This window comes from Maylandia zebra, linkage group LG5 (assembly GCF_041146795.1).
Source record: "Maylandia zebra isolate NMK-2024a linkage group LG5, Mzebra_GT3a, whole genome shotgun sequence".
Taxonomy (NCBI): domain Eukaryota; kingdom Metazoa; phylum Chordata; class Actinopteri; order Cichliformes; family Cichlidae; genus Maylandia; species Maylandia zebra.
Window position 1 is genome coordinate 10,153,143 of NC_135171.1, and position 18,441 is coordinate 10,171,583.

General features: G+C 39.6%; 1 protein-coding gene across 2 annotated transcripts in view; it reads right to left on the reverse strand.

Moving 5' to 3' along the window:
• The window catches only part of cntn6 (contactin 6), a 137,702-nt gene that overhangs the window by 67,868 nt on the left and 51,393 nt on the right, over nucleotides 1-18,441 (reverse strand). The gene's annotated exons all lie outside the window — the stretch shown is intronic.

Sequence of the window (18,441 nt, forward strand, 5' to 3'; positions counted from 1 at the left end):
TATGTGAGGGGAAAACCTTCAGATATATAGATCTGCAGGAATCAGAATAAACGCTTTATCCTGTCACAATGTTAAATTCTTTTTATGATTATATTATATGAAAATAATAATTTTGCTGCTCGCAGTAGGATGGCTAAAACAACAATTCCTCCTTCGGCCAAATGTAATATTCGTTCATGGTGTTTTTTCAATCAGTATTTAAAAATCAAACAGAGCAACTGTTCCTTTGTTGTACAATAAGTTGTGAATACTGATAGATTGGATGCATTCCTATAGTGTCCTTGTTTCTATAAGTGATTCATTCTCTAGCTCAAGTGAGCCGCTTTAGTTTTTTTAGTTTAGTTTTCAGAGGGTGGAAATGTCAAAATAATTCTCATCTTTTCTTTGTTCATTATGTTTAATGTAAAGACTGTAAAGTTAAAGCTTAATAGGTCAGACTGTTTATAATATGTGATATGTTTCTTTCGTTTAGACATGACCATTTGTGTTTGCTCTAATAGTAGTCATGTACAAATTTTGTATATTTTACAAAACACAATTAAGTTGATCAGTGAAATTACTGAAATACTACTTTTTTGACTGTTAAACAAAAGTATACAGCAATCATGGAAAATGGAAAATATTCCAACATGTATGGAATTGGGTTTGTATTAAGTAATATCCATATTAAGTATAGCTTTTCCAGTTGAAAGAAAAGCATTTAGAGATTTAATGAAAACGAAAATTGCAGAGAATTTTATTTTTGTTTTATTAGTACTTTTGGTGCTTTTAGTAGTACTAATCTTTAGGTCTTATTGTCACATATATAGTTATTTCACATTAATTATTTGGTCTATTCATCTTTATTGACTCTAATGTTTCCATAGCTGCTGTGTAATAATGAATAATGAAAAATAAATAAGAAATAATGAAAAAAGGAATGAACAGAACTAGCTAATGTAAAATGGCAATGAATTCCACAATTTGGGAGATATTACTGTTTATTAGCTGATCTGAGCGACAAGGAAAGGGGGTGCAGTGCAAGTACAGCAGCTCTAAGACATAAGACAGGGCAAGGCTATTTAAGGACTGAAAAACACACAAAATCATTTAAAAATAAAGCCTAAAATGGACAGGCAGCAATCTGAATAACAATAAAACATCGGTAATATTCTTCCATATTCTAGTCAAAAGTTGGGCTGCAGCATTTTTGCACCACCTGAACCTGAGACCGGCAGGACTGGCTAACACCCACATAGAAATAGTTACAGTAATCCAACCAAGTTGTGATAAAAGCATGACTGTGAAAAAGAAATTGGTGACAGAATCAGAATACTTTTTTAATCCCTAAGGAAATTATGTGGGTTACAGTTGATCCAAGACAGTAACAGACTAAACTATTAAAATAATACAATTTATTACAGATTTTACAAATTTAAGAAATAGCACTAATATATTAAAAAATGCTCAATTATAAATATCAAGAATTAACAGAGGTGGCTATCAAGAATATTGACAAAGAATATTACAGAGGTGGAATATATATGATTGATATTTGACTCTAACCTGTGAACTTTGTCATTCGCTATTTTACTGTAGAGCATGTGCAAAAAGGATGTAACTATTGCAGTGTTTACAGTGTATTAGGAGTTGTACAGGCAGACTTATATGCATCCCCGTGATAAATCCTTACTTTTCACATGCTGCTGATAATAAAGTGCACTTCATTTACTGATCATCGGCAAGTGTGATCACTACTACAAAAGAAGTTGTTTTAGCAGTTTGCAAGTCTGGAGCACTGCGGTATGTGTTGACACAATGCCACATTTTCCACAATTCCCAAGAAGTGGACATGCCAGCAAATTTAGAAAAAGTTCTCAGGGAACCTGCAAAAAACCCCAAGATCTACATCTAACAAAACAGTCCTCAGTCAGCAAGTTAAATGTTAACGTTCATGGCAGTAGAATTACAAAAGACTGGACAAGTATGGCTTGTTGGTAAGAGATGCCAGGAGAAAACTTCTTTCTAAATAGGACATGGCAACACAGCTTAGATTACAAAGTTGCATCTATACAAAAATGCAAAAGTTCTGGAGCAGGCACGACCAAAGTGGAGATGTTTGGTAGTAATGCACAGAACCATATTAAGCAAAAACCAAACAGAGCATGTTTGCACAAATGGAGGAGATTTACACCATCACTACCAACAGAGGTGAAGATTTTGGTCCAGTCTGCACTCATGAAATCCTGTAGTGGGATCTCCAGAGAGATGCATGAATGAATGAATGCCTGGAAACCTCTGTCAATTGGAGCAAAACTACAAGGAAGAGTGGGCCAAAATTCCTCAACAATGGCTTTCTTCAAGTTATTGCTATTAAAGGTTGTTATAAGATACTGAGTCATGGGCTGTACTTTCTTTTTCACAGGAGTGTAGGTTCACAAATATCAACTAAATTCCGTGGGCATAGGCTTTATGATACTTTGTAGCACCTCATTTAGCTTTAAGCTTGTGTCAATGGCTGTGACCCATTTTAGCTCCTACCTTTGTGGAACAACAATTACAAAGGTGTAGTCATAGTATGAATGAGAGCTACTGTGCTGAGCAGCTGCCCCCTTCTCCACATATGACAGCCCACACAGAGGATTGAGGGTAACATTAAATAGGACATGTTTTGCATTAACAAACACTGGTCCCACTTTCCTGAATGTGAAAATACATTTCTACAAGAGATAACATTTGTAAGGAGGAAAAGTCAGATATCACAAACACGTGCTTCGAGACACTGCAGAACTAATCATAATGACCTGAATGTCTGCACAGGCACCACAGAGGCCATTTACTCAGTGCAATTTGGTTTCCAGCAAGACTCCTGCAGAGCCATCACAAAAAGACTGATTGATTCTGGAGCTGGACAGAGCCTTGCTTGCCCTGGCCTAAATAATAATAATAATAATAATAATAATAATAATAATAATAATATGAGGAAGAGCAACCAAAAGGGAAAGAAAAACACTGCGAACAGTAAACTGCAAGCATCAGAGGTGTCTTTTCCTTAAGTAAAAAAACTGGAAACATTTTTAATTTGAGAATGATTTTGTTTAGAACTAACAGGTATTACACAAGAGATATACTTGAGGAAAACACAGAGAGAAACAGCTTCCGTTGGGAACTTGTTTAAAAGCGTGGAAACCTTTCAAGAAATGAAATGCATTGAAATTCAAGACTCAGCTCACTGTAATGAAACTTACTAGCTTATGCTCTAAAATTGTCTGCATAAGCACTCAATTGTTGTTGCTTGCATCATTTAAAATGGAATTTTCCTGGGATAGCATACATTGGGAATATCTTGATTGGTTTTTTGATTAAATTATACCTACCTGCATCTTTTTCTTTAAAGATGCCAGAGATGTCTACACTATAAATATGTATCCGCTCAATCCTGTTTAAGTAGGAATAGTATTATCTGGGACTTCCAATAATTTTCTTACAGCTGTATCTGTCATTGATATGATCATAATCCAGTACAAATCTACAATGTTCTTAATTTTTAAATTAAACGTTTGACGGTAAATGACCAACCTTTTCTTATGCCAAACACAGAACTTCTCGTATTATATTAGTCCAGTGGGAATCACCATCTTTGTAATTTTCCTCTTTTATGATGCCTCAATTAGACTGTAAAAAATCCAGTCATATGGAAATGGCAGATGTGTCAAACCACAAAAACGATCTCCATGGCTACATTATGGATCAGTGAGTGTTGGTTTACTTAACCTTTCTTCCATGAGGTTCTTTTAGTATATGGTAAGCAAGAAAGTCTTTAAGTGGTGATGGGGCTAGGGTCCTCCAAATCCCCCAGCTACAGGGCTGGTGGTTTGATCTGACAGACTGGTCCATCTTTGAACAGCAGGATTTAGAGATCTTCACACAGTCTGTCCTGCTGTGTAGAGAATGTGACAGCAACCAAAACCATCCAGATTTTTCCTAACCGAAAATCTATGTGGTCAGGAGGAGACTGAGAGTGGTTAACCCCAGGAGAGCTGCTAGCCCCAATGGCATCTATATCCCAGCATACTGCTGCAGGGATCCTCACCAGGCTGTTCAACCTCTCCTTGACTCATGCCACCTTTATCACCTGTCTGAAGGCCTCCACTATCATTCCCATACCCAAAGAGCCTGGAATAGACAGTCTCATTGACTACAGACCTATAGCCCTCATGTCTGTAGTCATCAAGTGTTTTGAGTGCATTAGAGACCATCAACCCCCCTCCCCCGACCCCTACCTGTTTCCTTACAGAGCAAATCGGTCCACGGAGGATACCAACACCATTAACCTTCACAAAGTGAGCTAAGTGAGGATGCTCTTTATGGACTCAGCCTTCAACACCATAATCCCAGACATTACTACCAACTGAACCACCTTCTGATCCCCACTGCCAACTGCTCCTGGATCAAAGCCATCCTCACCAACTGGCCTCAATCAGTCAAACTCAGACCCAACCACTCTAATGTCCGTACGTAGATGACACCACCGTGGTTGGGCTCATGTCTGATGGAGATAAGACGGCGTGCACTGGTGCTCAGAAAATAACCTGAAGCTGAGGGACAGACAGGTCCACTTCCCACTCATTATGAATAGAGAACGGGTGGAATCTGTCTCGACCTTCAGATTTCTGGGCACCCTCATCTCCGCTGATATCACCTGGACCATAACACAAACTCCCTAAAGAAGGCCCAGCAGCAGCCGCTCTTCCTCCCTGTCCAGAGGGAGAATAACCTGGACCAGAAGCTGCTGCTGGCCTTCTAACGTTCCTCAGTGGTTTCCTACTCTCTGGGTGTTTGGTAAGCAGGGGCCACAACTGAGAACAGGAAGGCTGTGCAGAGGGTTATTAACACTGTCCAAAAACCCTACCCTCTGCCACCCCTGGAGGCCATCGCCAGATCCTCTCATCTCAGGAAAACCAGGGCCATCACAGACGATCCCTGTGCTCACCACCTGTTTGACCCGCTGCCCTCTGATCGACTCCTCAGGTCACTTAGGTCCAACGCCTCCAGACTAACAAACAGCTTCTTCAACTGGGCCATTCGAACTGTCAGCAAATACTGAGGGCCCCCCCCCCCCCACACACACTTCATCAATCTGACCCATGGTCTGAGTAATCCCCATCAATCAGGCAAGTCACGCACACCAAGTCTTTTCTTTGCACCAATTCCAAGCACTTTGGAACTCTTTTGTTCTCTAATGTGTGCCTTTCTCTTATTTTTGGGTATATTTCTCCTGTTTACTATTTATTCCTGCTGTCTACTATATATTTTATTCCAGCACCTACAATTTTGTTGTACATGTACAATGACAATAAAGGTCTATTCTATTACATTTTATTCCATTCTATAATGAAACAAGGCCAGAAATAGAACATTTATTCATCATCAGTGAAAATTCATCCACATCAACACAGGGCACTGGCTAACTGAGACACCTATGCAAGCTAATTTATTTCTGTGATAGGCAGGAAAGACTAGTTAGTTTCAAAAATCTGGGGAAAAATTGTATAGCTCTCCCACACCTTTCATCCCAGCAGGAACAATTTTCTCTTCCTGCTCTCTGCCTGTCTCCAAGTAAGAAGTCAGTGGTGGCTATCTCCCAAAATCTGTGATATGTTCAATCCTATATCCCGCTCTCCCTCCAAACTTTCTGACTCATTTCCAGATTCAAACCAGTGCCTATAGCTATAAAGAAAAAAAACCTGTAGACACAATACACCCCAACAACACACTAGTATTCTGTCTGAGTTTTATCCTAGGTGATATTTAGGGTTTGATGTTTGCATGCATGAATTAAGTCGCTTAATCAGTTCCCTGGTGTTAAAATTACTCAGGTTTCTCAGGTGAAACTTAACATGATTTAATTAACACATCAAATTTATGCCTCTCTGCAAGGTCACAAATCTGACTACATTTCTCTGACTGTAAATCTATCCAAGTAGTTGTTTCACACCTGAAACTGTCTGATAATGTCTAAAAACAATGCTCGAAATTGTGCACTTTAGCAGTTGTGTGACAACCAAGGATGCACAGCCCTTTCTTAATCCCAAGATATCTACTACAGCTATTTGGATAAAGCCCATGAAGTCTGAAAGATATGCACAAGGTTTCCTTTGATATTATTGCATTGACTAAACGGTAGTAACCAGATCGAAAAGCAGCGCACATTTCGGTGCTTCATTTCGGTACTTTTTTTTTCCTGAGATGTGATACACTTTAGATTCTAGCCAATCATTTTACGTTTCTGAGGATAGTAGGCGGGCCCAGGTACGTACGTTCTTTTAGAGCAGAGCTACAGATTAAAAATGCGGTCAAAAGTCTGCCTGTACTTCACAGCAAAAGATGCAAACTCAGCAGCCTGCAACAAGTGCTTTAAGGTGATACTGTGATACTGTGCAAAGGAGGTAACACCTCAAATCCGATGAAACACCTGGCGACGCATAGCGTTTTTTTAAAAGCCGAGAAATGCACCGTATTTGATAGATTGCTGCGAGACCTCACACCGTGCACATCTACTGCGGGTGTGGTGCTTGTTATCGGACCCGGAGTTAGCAACATCCCCCACAAACCCGAAGAGTAGAGTCCTGGCCCCTAGCCCTGCCAGTGTAGCAGAAATGATAAGGATGATGATGGCAGCAGCAGCCATTCTTCTCTGTGTGAGAAGCTAAATGGTGTTTGTGTGTAATTTACGTTCTGTAGGCTAACCACGTTATTACATTAATGCATGTAAGGTGAACTACCAAACACCGTCGTAGTTACATGAGGCTGTCTTCTTGTTTGATGGCAGGTGCTCCCTTCACCCTGGCCAAAAAGGCTAAAATGACCAAAGAAAAAGTGGAAAACAGTTAAACATGAGAGGTTTTTGGACAAAGTTTGTGTTTTTTTCATTGTTTAAGCACTGCTTCCAGCCAAGAGTGATACCATATATGCCCCATAGCTGCAGAAAAGGCTAATATTGTTATCTTTTTACAAAAAAACAGCTAAACATGAGAGGTTTTTGGACAAAGTTTGTTTTTTGCAAACATGCAGGTTTACATGTTAAACAAATTTCTTCAAGACAAAGCCTGTTGCATGTAATTTAATTTAATTTTAATTTTAATGTGCAAAAGATTAAAACTCATAATTTTTTTTTAAAAAGATGCTTTCCATTTGGTTCAGTTTTAATATGATGCATTATGCATAAAAAATAGAATTGGGTTGAAAGGTCTGTGTATCATGTTTTTTTTAAAATTAACTAAGTAACTAATTACTTTTAAAAATAATTAATCAGTAAATAACGGGATTACTTTTTTGGAGAAGTAATCAGTAATTAGTTACTAATTATTTTTTCAAGTAACTTGACCAACACTGTTAATAACTGGGAATGCCTATGCCTATGACTGAGATCTAAGTTGGATGTCTCACTTATATTGGGTAAAATTATCTGAAAAATAATTTGCCTTGCTATGTGGTACAGAAAGATTTTGGTTTTGCTTTTTTTTTTTTTTAGCATCTAATAAATCTGTTTGTGTGTTTCATCTGCAGAATTTGTAGATGCAGGTTGCTAACCAAGATTGCTTTGCTTTGGTTGAAATATGGTCAATTCTTGTTCCCAAATAACAACAAGAGGCTAATGTTTAAGAAGAACCCAACAGGTTATTATAGTTAACTAAAAGTAAACTAGATCTGTGATTTAGTTATTGGCGTGGCTGTAGCTCAGGTTGCAGAGCAGGTCAGCCACTAATCAGAAGGTCAGTGGTTCGATCCCAGACTGCCTCCTGGCTGCATGCCAAATATCCTTGGGCAAGATACTAACTCCATGTTTGCCTACTGGTGGTGGTCAGAGGGCCCGGTGGCGCCAGTGTCCGGCAGCCTTGCTTCTGTCAGTGCGCCCCAGGGCAGCTGTGGCTACAATGTAGCTTGCCATCGCCAGTGTGTGAATGTGAGCGTGAATGACTGAATGTAGTGTGAAGCGCTTTGGGGTCCTTAGGGACTAGAAAAGCGCTATACAAATGCAGGCCATTTACCATTTCTTTTAGAAAACTAATAAAAAAATTAAATACAGTAAATATCCTTAGTTTCAGTACCTGTTGGTAAATAAATATTACAACTTGCCTGATGAAGCATTGATGGGCATGTTTATTGCGACCCTGTCAACTTACTGCAGAAGCTGAAGTAAGTTGCACCAGTATTAATTGGTTCAAGGACCCTGGAATGTACTTTATTTCTTCCTTGCTCACTATTTAAACTTCTTGGTTTTAAATATATTATCTCCCCCTGCTGGTAATGCAAATTCTGCATGCATGTCCATTTCATGCTTGCATGGGAGAGGCAAAACGTGAAATGCACATGGTGGATTGGCCTGTCTGCACGCTTTGTCATCATACTGCGTTGGGTCGTACCCATAGTCTACGGAGCTCCCGGTGGATATGGTGTACACCTCACCCCTGGCGTCGTTACCCGCCTCTCAATTTTAAATACACGTAGACATTGAGGGCTATCAGGAGGGACTATGCGCTTACCTGCTGCTCTCTGGCAGGTAGCTCCATGCCCTCCTGGGTTTTAAATGCACCTTAGAACACACATGCATCAACACTACAATGAGCGGGTGGAGGGAGGTTTGGAGTCTTCTCTCACCCCCATTCTCTGCGACCTGCTGGAGCGGGGGGGCTAGGAGGAGGAGTTGGCCGTCCGACTGCGGTCTGGAGTGTGGGGCCTCCCTGCTGCTGCGGAGTCGGGGCGGTCTGCCTCTCCCCACCGCAGGGAAAAGGGTAACACCACCTGGGTCTGGGTGCAGTTCCCCCCTCCAGGGGCAAGGGTACCTAGACCCGGTTCGTAGAGTACGCTTGGGGAGTGTGATCGTGTGTACAGCGTCTCTTTATGTCTGTCTCCACGTTGGTTGAGTGTGGAGTAAGTGCATATGAGAGCATGAGGGTGGGAAAGGATGTTTGTGTCTGTGTGTGCGTTGACATCGGTGCGTTGGTGGTTCTTTGTGTCTGGGGATGGGCATCCAGGTACACACCGGCTCACTCCTTGGCGGCTGCTTATCGGGGCCTGGAGCCTGGGGCTCGCTCGGGCCACTTCGGAGGTGGGGTGCCCCCGGCCTCTCGGCCTGGGGCTCGGTCACTCAGGCACAGCTGGCTGCCAGCGGAGCTCACGGGCGCGTCACTGCAACCCCCCTGGCTTCTGCTCTGCGGCTGCTGAGTGAGCCCTCATCTGGGACTCTCCTCAGCTCTTTCTGGGACAGTGGCGCGGCTGCCCCTCTGTTGGTCTTTCTTGGTCTCTTGTGTTCTGGGGGCCTCTGGATGTCTGGAGTTTTGATCTCCTCCATACCTGCTTCATGCCCTGGAGGACGGGGCTGTGCCCCCCCCCCACACCCTCTAGCAGATCATTACATGAAGGAACCTTTTAAAAAAACAAGCGCGTCCATGCTCACAGGTGTACACACGGGTGATCACACCCACAAACTACACCCTTTTTGGCTCCTACCTCAAAGCACACTGTGTTCTGTTGATCTTATGTGCTGCACAATAATGTTTAATATTTAGTATTTACTGTCATATTCCCATATATCATTGTGATGTGGTTTATTCTATTAGTCTTGTTCTCTTCTGCTTGTTTTCTTTTTTCTTTCTCAGCAGGTGATCCAGGTGATCGATAGATGCATTTTTCTTTCCTGCCCGTTCTGTTGGTTTTTGTTTTTTGCCCTTCTCCCCCGACCCTCTTCTCAGCTGTTTCTCTTTCCCTCTTTCTTTCTCCCCTTCTTTCCCCCAGTCAAGTCTGTCCCGTATTCAGCAATTGAAAATAAAATAAACAATAAAATGTGAATCAAATGGACCATTACGGCAAGGCTGGGATGGTCAATTTGGTAAAGTAAATCTGTTGGGCATCTTTCTTTGCCTTTAGACAATAATTCTGATGGCAAAAGAGCCAACGGGACAGGCCAAAAAAAAGAAAAAAAGAAAAAAGGATATGGATATGTTAAACCACACACCGTCATAGAGACTTGCGAGTGCTATTAGCAAGGGCACTTCATGTTCCCCATAAAATGCCATTGCTAACATAGATAAAAAAAATTAAAAAAAACAATACCTGAAGAGGGTAAGTGGAGGACCCTTATTAATCAACACTCTGAGACACTTGACTTTCCACAGAACTCAAGTTCTTCAGTTCAACGCTTTAGAGTCTGTTCCTGGTAACCATTTATAAAAGAGCCTCAAATGACTCAAGCACAACTGCTTAGGTAAGGTAGCAGAAGAGGAGCCTATACTAATACACCTGGCTATGTAAGTGTGAATGAAATGATATACACTCCAGATGGGTTGTCAATCCATCACAGAACACATATTTCAAAAGTGATCAAATCAAATCAAATCAAATCACTTTTATTGTCACATCACATGTGCAGGTACATTGGTACAGCACATGCGAGTGAAATTCTTGTGTGCAAGCTTCACAAGCAACAGAGTTGTGCAAAATACAATAACATAAACAGGCAAAATATACGAATGGCTAAATCTGAAACTAATAAATATATATGTACAAGGTCAGCACAACCAGATGTGTTTTCACCCAGCAAGATATTTAGAACTGTTTGTCTATAGACATTTTCAACTGACACAAGAAATCACAAATGCCATTTCATAAATAATCAAATTAGTCATAATGACAAAACGATCATTGTCTTACTGTCCTTGACTATAACAGTGATTCAGCATGCATAGGGAAGTCTGAAAAGAGACTTTACATTCACTATTGCAACACAGCGTATGGTCGACCTGGATGAAAATAGATTCTCTAAGGAAGAGTGCATTTTATCATTCTGGCAGCAGCAACAGGGGTTTGTTTTGAATAAGTAGAGGAATACTTAACATGTATAACAAGGCACCCTGGCTATCCAGACAAGAAATACAGAGACTCTGACTTCATCACCACAAATCCGACGGAACAGGTACCAACACATAAATAAATAAGCAAATCAAGGACAAATCAGGTTACTTTTCCAATGCAGTGAGTGAAAATATTTTAGATTGTATGTGAGAGCACAAATTCAGAAAATGAGTCATTATCCATTATAGTGTCAGCATGCATCTGTGTTCCTTCGTACATCCAGCTGGTAATTTTTATTGTATGTGACGCTTTAAACATTACCTTCAAACAATCATACACTGTATATAAGATGCCTCTGATCCTGAGCATCCAGATAGTGTTTCAGATTGTTTCTCTGAGGCCTGCTGCTACAGTATGTTGCACAGATTTTGGAAACGCAAACTAGAGGCATTTCTAATGTTTTCAGTTGTAAATCATTAGTATTAGAATTATTAGAAAAGTGTATTTTACAGTATATTTGCTGTAAAACCAAAAATACATTAAAACAAAACAAAAAAACCACTCAGTTCCTTTATCTCTGCATGCAATGAACATTTATTTCAGTTCCTTCTTCCCATGCGTAGGTATCACATGGACTGCTGGAAACCCCACTAAGTGCCTGCAGCAAGAGAGTCGCATTACAGCAGCTGTACAGATTATGAATGATAGGGAAACTCTTTTCCCATTCATTAAAGTGCCACAAATGAATAATTCATGGTTTCAAATTTCGGGCTTCTAAATATGCAGCCATATTGCATGAGGCCTTTCCTTTTCATTTGATTGTTCCCAGTACAGGTTTTCCAGTGGGTTGGGCTCAGTTGTCAATTTAATGCAAAATACAATGGAAAGTCTCATTTGTCAGGTGACACAAAGAAACAGATAAAGCAAGCTAAAGTCATCACCAGAGGGTCTATTAGTCTTTGGATAAATGAGACATTTTAGCAACAAAAAATACAGTGAAGTAAACATATTTTGCTCTTGGCTCAAGCTATTATTTGTCAACCAGAACAGTAATGGTGTTGGTATAATCTTTTATAAAATGTTTTACTCAAAGTAAATATCGCTCAAAGTAATAAAACACCCACAAGAATTTCACAGAGCTGCACAGAAGTGCTAATTCAAGGCAGTAACACTGCCATGCTCATATCTTCCTTTTGCCCTGCAGATATCTTACATATTAACCTTGACCTTTGCATTATCTGCATAAACATCAAACACCCTGAAGGGTCCGTATATTCAAGTTTTGACTTTCTTATTAATGCAAGACATAAACCAGCATTTTGGGGTGGCAATGAACAGTTGGTCAAGATGTAGATTTATGCTTTATTTATTTATTCATTTTGATGTTGTCGTTGCAGAACACAACTAAAAATTAAGACGAGTACATTTATCACTGTGATGTAACAGTTTTTGTATTTTTATTCATTTTTTTAGTGAGCCAGATGTTTTGGTTTGATCTGTAGGCACAGTTAACATGAGATAGGCTGTTAGAATATATGCTAAGTAACCTGTTCTGGAAAATGAATAAATTAAGTCATTTAAACACAGATCAGGCAGTAGTGTTCTTTGCATGGTCAGTTTTAAATAACAAAGTGTTTTTCAGCCCATGCAGCTACTTCCATGTAAGTGTCCTGCCTATTTTTATTGCAGTGCCACCTGAGTGCCTGGCTGTGCAGTTCTGGGTTTTGTCCTTGTTTCTTGCATACAGAGATCATGCAAGACACACAGATGCCACAGATAATGAAATCCCCAAGTTCTTTGCGGTTCTATAATGAGAAATGTTTCTTTTTATAATGTGAAGCATTTCTTTTCCACATATTCTTTCAAAGAACATTGAAACCCTGTCCATTTTTACCTCTGGGAGACTCTACGCGGTGCTCTTATTTTGTTATTAATTGTTTTATTGGCAACACTCAATATTTGTTTCAATATTTTATGCTTGTCCTTTGTACCATTTGTTAATAAATATATGGTGATTTGCAAATCATTACTTTTTGTTTTTTAATTCTATACAGAATCACAACTTTTTGGCGAAACAAAGTCGTACTTAGTTATTAACATTGTAGTGAGATCACTAAATGCAAGTTGAAACGGATCGGTCTTAATGAGGAACACCTAGAGAGTCATCCAAATATACATTTCCCTCCACACGGCCGCTGTTGTTCTGGTTTGGCAGCTTTGCTGCTTGTGTTCATTCTAACTTCTTTTATGAGTCTATTATAAACTTTATTCGAGGATAAAAGTTCAATAAAGTTACTTTACTGTGTTTTACATTAATTGGAAACTAATAGATACAGAGAGACTTAACAATGTCTTAATAAACACACACATAAATGCATCTCTGACTGACTAATGTGGAATTTAAAAATCCAAGGATGTCTATGTAAATATTCTTCTTACTCTGACAATTACCTTGTAAGCCTGAATTACAGCACTTAAGAAGTCAGGTAATCAGAAGAAAATGGAATAACAATGTCGCCAAAACCAAAATCATCTGTATTTCCTCAGTTAGGCACACAGAAATCTAAATGAAAGCGTTTCGGCGAGCACCTTGGAATATTTCACCCATTAAAGAAAAGCTGAGGCAGCCTTGGGAAGAAAAACTGTCCACTGAAAATTACAGTTCTCAGTGTGAGCGATGGCAGCTCTGTGTGTGACACCAAAACAAATTTTGCTGTAGAAAAAAAAGAGCCTCAATCATAAATTGCTGATGCTGTAACACCCACATCATCATGCCATACAGTATCATCACAGCTACTCAGGCTTCTGTCGACACTGGCTGGGCAATTGCAGCTGTCAGTCACCTAAATAATGTGGGAGATAGTGGTGGTATTTCAGACAATGGAGAGGGATTATATAATCCTTTCTCCAGTAGGTCATACAGAAAAAAAGAAAAAAAATTAGTATAGGTGGGGTGCAAGCAGCAACTGCTGTTCTTGACAGGGCTTTGACTGAGTATTGTCATGAAAGAAATGAAGTTCATGGCTGTCTGATCACCCTTCCTGACATCATGGGAGTGAGCCTACAAGGAGCTTGCTCGAGCTAGGAGCCTCACAGCTGGGTACTGCAGCAGAAAATATGAAGACCCCCCCACAATACGGTTACTACATAAAAAATTCATGCCATTTTGTTGCTTCCACGGTTGAATCTCTTCAATGGTTCCAGTGGCGGCTTGTTGGAAGAAGCTTGATAAAGAGAAAAGTCTGCTCTCACTTCTCAGGAGATTTGTAGAGTCAGTCTCTGTGAGAGCCTGCAGGAGGGATCTGCACGCCCCCACTTTGAGCTAGCATATAGATCATGCTGGGTTTTACGTCTGGTGTTCTTTAACTGGTGTCTGGTTCTTTCATGTGCATTTCATATGTTTGCACCAGTGCTTAGATTAAATCGCACCACATCTAATAAGTTGTTATGAGAGAAAGCGAGAGTTTCAGAAGGAAAGATTACTGCCTACAACCTGTGCAAAGGCTCAAGTCTAAGTTTTAATTTGTAAGGATGATGAGGCCTTCAAAGCTTCTTAACACAACAAAGACCAGTGGATTTAGGGTCTAACAGATAGTCAACATCAGCTGATAGCAGTCCTTCTGTTTAGCACACAAACACACACACATTTCTCCATTGTGTATGAATCATCCTGGCCACAAAAGCTAAAACTTAATTTAAACAATATATTGAAAGAAAAACACTTTTCACATTCACTAATCTGAAGACTGAGTCTGCTGTGTGTTCTTTTCTTTGAAAAACATTTTAAAAAATGAAGAAATGAGTTGAGTTACGCTGAAGGTACAAGCAACTAACAGCAGAAAACAACATGACACCATTTCCAAGAAGAAATGGAAATCTCTGAACTAAACTGACTGAACTAGTTTATGTGAAGTGGGGTGTCCACAAAAAACTAATTTGACTAGCTGGGGGTCTTATTCTGGTTCATTGTTTTGCATAAAAGAATATTAAAGAGTTTCAGTTCTGACAACTGTAGGGTCGTAGCACAAACAATGTTTTATTTATAAAACTGAAACAATGCTGTCAACTAATAGGGCTTAGAAGTGAGAGACTCAGCGAGCTAACTGTAACTTTAATCTATTCACTTACATTTCATAAATGTAGTTTAGTTGAAATGACTTTAAATGAGAAAACAATATTTCAAATAACTGTATATAAAGATGGACATGGTCTGAAAACTAAAGTTAAGAAATGCCTTAGACCAGCATTCTTTAATGGCAGCAGCAGAGAGCAACTCCCTGGTTTCATAAAGAAGTTTGTTTACATCTACGGGGAAAACAAGAATATCTTTTAATACAGTCTCTTGTTTTGACGTAAGAGAATGAATGATTTAGCTTGTGCACCTGCCTACATTAGGCCAAAGCCACATATGCCTAAAGACTGATGGCAACCCCTTGGCAACCTCCGTTACCTAGAAAAAATGTGTATTTCTGGTCTGGTTGCTAAACGCTGTTTGTTGAAATCAGTTCCAAAGAGAGTGCTGCACTGAAATCTGCTTGTGATTTCTTTGGTTGCCCGCCAGGTAGCTGCCAACCAGTCTTTAGGCTTGTATGACTTCAGATGACCTGAGAAAGCTGACTGATGCACCAGGGGCCCACATCTAGCCTTTGAGCCCTTGTACAAACCAAAGGCACATGAGCATACATTATCCATGATACCTCCTTTTCAAAAGATGTCAGAGGTCATGTTGCTTTATTTTAGTGATGACATCATCAAGGTTTTCCAACTGTGAAAAAAGCTGGTCCAGATCCACAAATGATGAGGACTGTCTTCATGGGCGAGTACTACACATTTTCACAAGTAAACTAAACTTAATCTTTAAAAACCATCCTCTTCATGTAAATCAGTTTATAATGTTGTGTAAACAAAACTTTCTTTCTTAGATTCATGGTGAGAAGTTAAGATGGATTACATCCAACCGTGACATTGATCTCTTTGGCAAATGAATTAATGGGCTACATTGTGCTAGCCATGCGACAAACTGGTGGCCTATACAGGATGTACCGTGCCTCTCGCCCTATGATAGCTGTGATAGGCTGAAGAACCCCAAGAACCCTGATAAGGATAAGTGAAAGAGAATGGATGGTCAATAAAGTATCTATCAATAATAAAACAGTAAAATCCAGAATAAGGCTGGTAACAGTGTTGAAATGAATGACATACAAGTTATTTTAAACTAATGAAAAAAACCTGTCAAACTTCACCTACCCTGGTCAAAGGCAGCCAGCAGAAATACGTAAATTGAAAATCTAACAACACTGGCCTGCACACAAAGTGGCTGTACAAATAGTCAAAGAGAACACTATTGCACCTGCTTGAAAGCTGAGACATTTCAATTTCAGAATGCAAATGGTTTGAGACTTCTACTGCTAAAGGGTCATGCCCTGCAAAAATCAGGAATCACCTCGCTGAGAGCAAAACAATCTTTGCACACAGTTCAGTTTCAAAAACAGAGGATTAAAAAAAAGCAATTTCACCTGAGAATATGTTCAAAGAAAAATGTCAGACTTTGGAGAATTATTCCATTGTCTGTGTTAAAGAGTAAGCAAAAGGGGGAGATATTTAGTAAGTGCTCAAATGCAACCATTTGAGGAATATGTGTAATTCTGATACAAAGCATGGGCAAAAGCCTTCCTGTCTCTAAACCAACAGATAAAATATGGTTATTGTGAGATCAACAACGGTTCTTCTTTCTTCAATCAGTCGGTGGGAAAAGCAAGTATGCTTCTAAGATAATCTGTCTAGCTTTTGTTGTTCACATCAACAAGAACAGAGTCCACGTCATTGTGCCAGATATAATTATCTTAAATCAACCATTAAATCAATTTCTGCCTACAATTTCTACTTTAGAATTAAAAGAAGTGATATTGCCTTTCTCTTTTTTTTTCTTCTTTTCAAACATTTTGTTTGAACAGGCTTTACTAGAATAGGCACTGGACAGCTGGTGTTTATGATTAGTGTGAGCTCAGCATGATGGATAGTTGACTGAACCATAAAGAAATGCACCCATCCAACTTTTTCCAATTGCAACTCTATACCGATGCCTTGGCTTCAAATATCAGAAATCAGATCCAACACTGGTATTAAATGAATAAGCTGCGTTTTTGACTGTGAGGAAGCGACTGCAATGCTACACCCATGCTAGCATCTCCTTTTACTGCTCTCACTGTGAGTGCGCCTCCTCACACACACACACACACACACACACACACACACACACACACGCACACGCACACACACACACCTGAGATGGACCAGGTGAGAGACAGGTGAACTGAAATAATACTAAATGAGTTGAGGATGACATGTAATCATGTGATAATTCAATAAAAGCAGCATAAGAGTGAACGGACAGTGTGAGAGCTGGAGACGAGCTTTTTGTTGGACTTTTTCAGTTGTCATCTTAAGCAAAAATAAAACAAGTAAAATGCTTAGACTTTTAATTTACAGCATGTTTAAAAATGTAATTTTAAGTTGTAGTTCATTAAGATCACAGAGCCGCAGCATCCATTGTTGACCAACGAAATAGACACTTAAATTAACGAGACAACAGACCCAATGTCATTTTTTGGTTATGAATTTGCTGATAGCATTAGTGTTCAGTACAGCTGCAAATGCTGTTCAAAGCCCGAGTTTTGACAGTGTTAATTATATAATAATTGAATTAAGTCGTAATTAAAATCACTGCTTGTTTTTTGAAATTCACACCCTTTCCAGTTGTTTCATAAACAAAGTGCAATTATTTATTTAGCTACATCCATAATTATTTAGAGATCTGGTAACGTTGCAACCTTTCTTTTAAGTATAACAGTATGGCTGCATGACACACACATAAGCAGTAGACATATAAAGACACATAAAATGACACTCAGTCAAAAATAGCATGCCAGAAATTTGTGCACATTCGTTTTTTCCCTTCTGAATTAAGGGTGGTTAAACTAGATTTTGTATTTCAGTACAGTATTATATGCTTTTATGTTACAGACAATTACCTAAAACCAAAAATATATATCAATAAAGGACCGGGTTGTGCAATCTTAAATCACTAGTCAATGCGCACAATGCCCATGTTGCCGAGCAACAGCCATTTGCCCTCTTTGGCTGAGTCGCTTCCAAAAAGGAAGGACAAGCGAATGCTGTTCTAGCTGCATAAATATGAGTAGGCCACGATGGCTAAAGGGCTACTAAATCAACATACCATCCAAACTTTTGTTGTTCTTTACGTGAGAGAAAAGGACAGGGCATGAAGGACTCTGAGGAAATCTGAATTTTTGAGGAGAAATAGCTTCAGTTGTGATGACCCTACAAAGACAACCTTTGTAGGTCATGTAACTCTGGGTGGAGTTGAAGAAGCCCAGCCAGCTGGCTGATTGTGATTGTGGCTTAGAGTGTATAAAGAGATGGCCTGGCCACGTTTTCTTGCTCTCTTCTCTCCTCTACACGACAGGCAGGCTCCTGGGCTGATGGACTCTTTATTCACACATCCAAGCAAGCACCACTGATACATAGACTTTTCTGCTTTCATCTCTCGTCAATAAAACGGTTAATGATTAATATACTTGTGTGGAC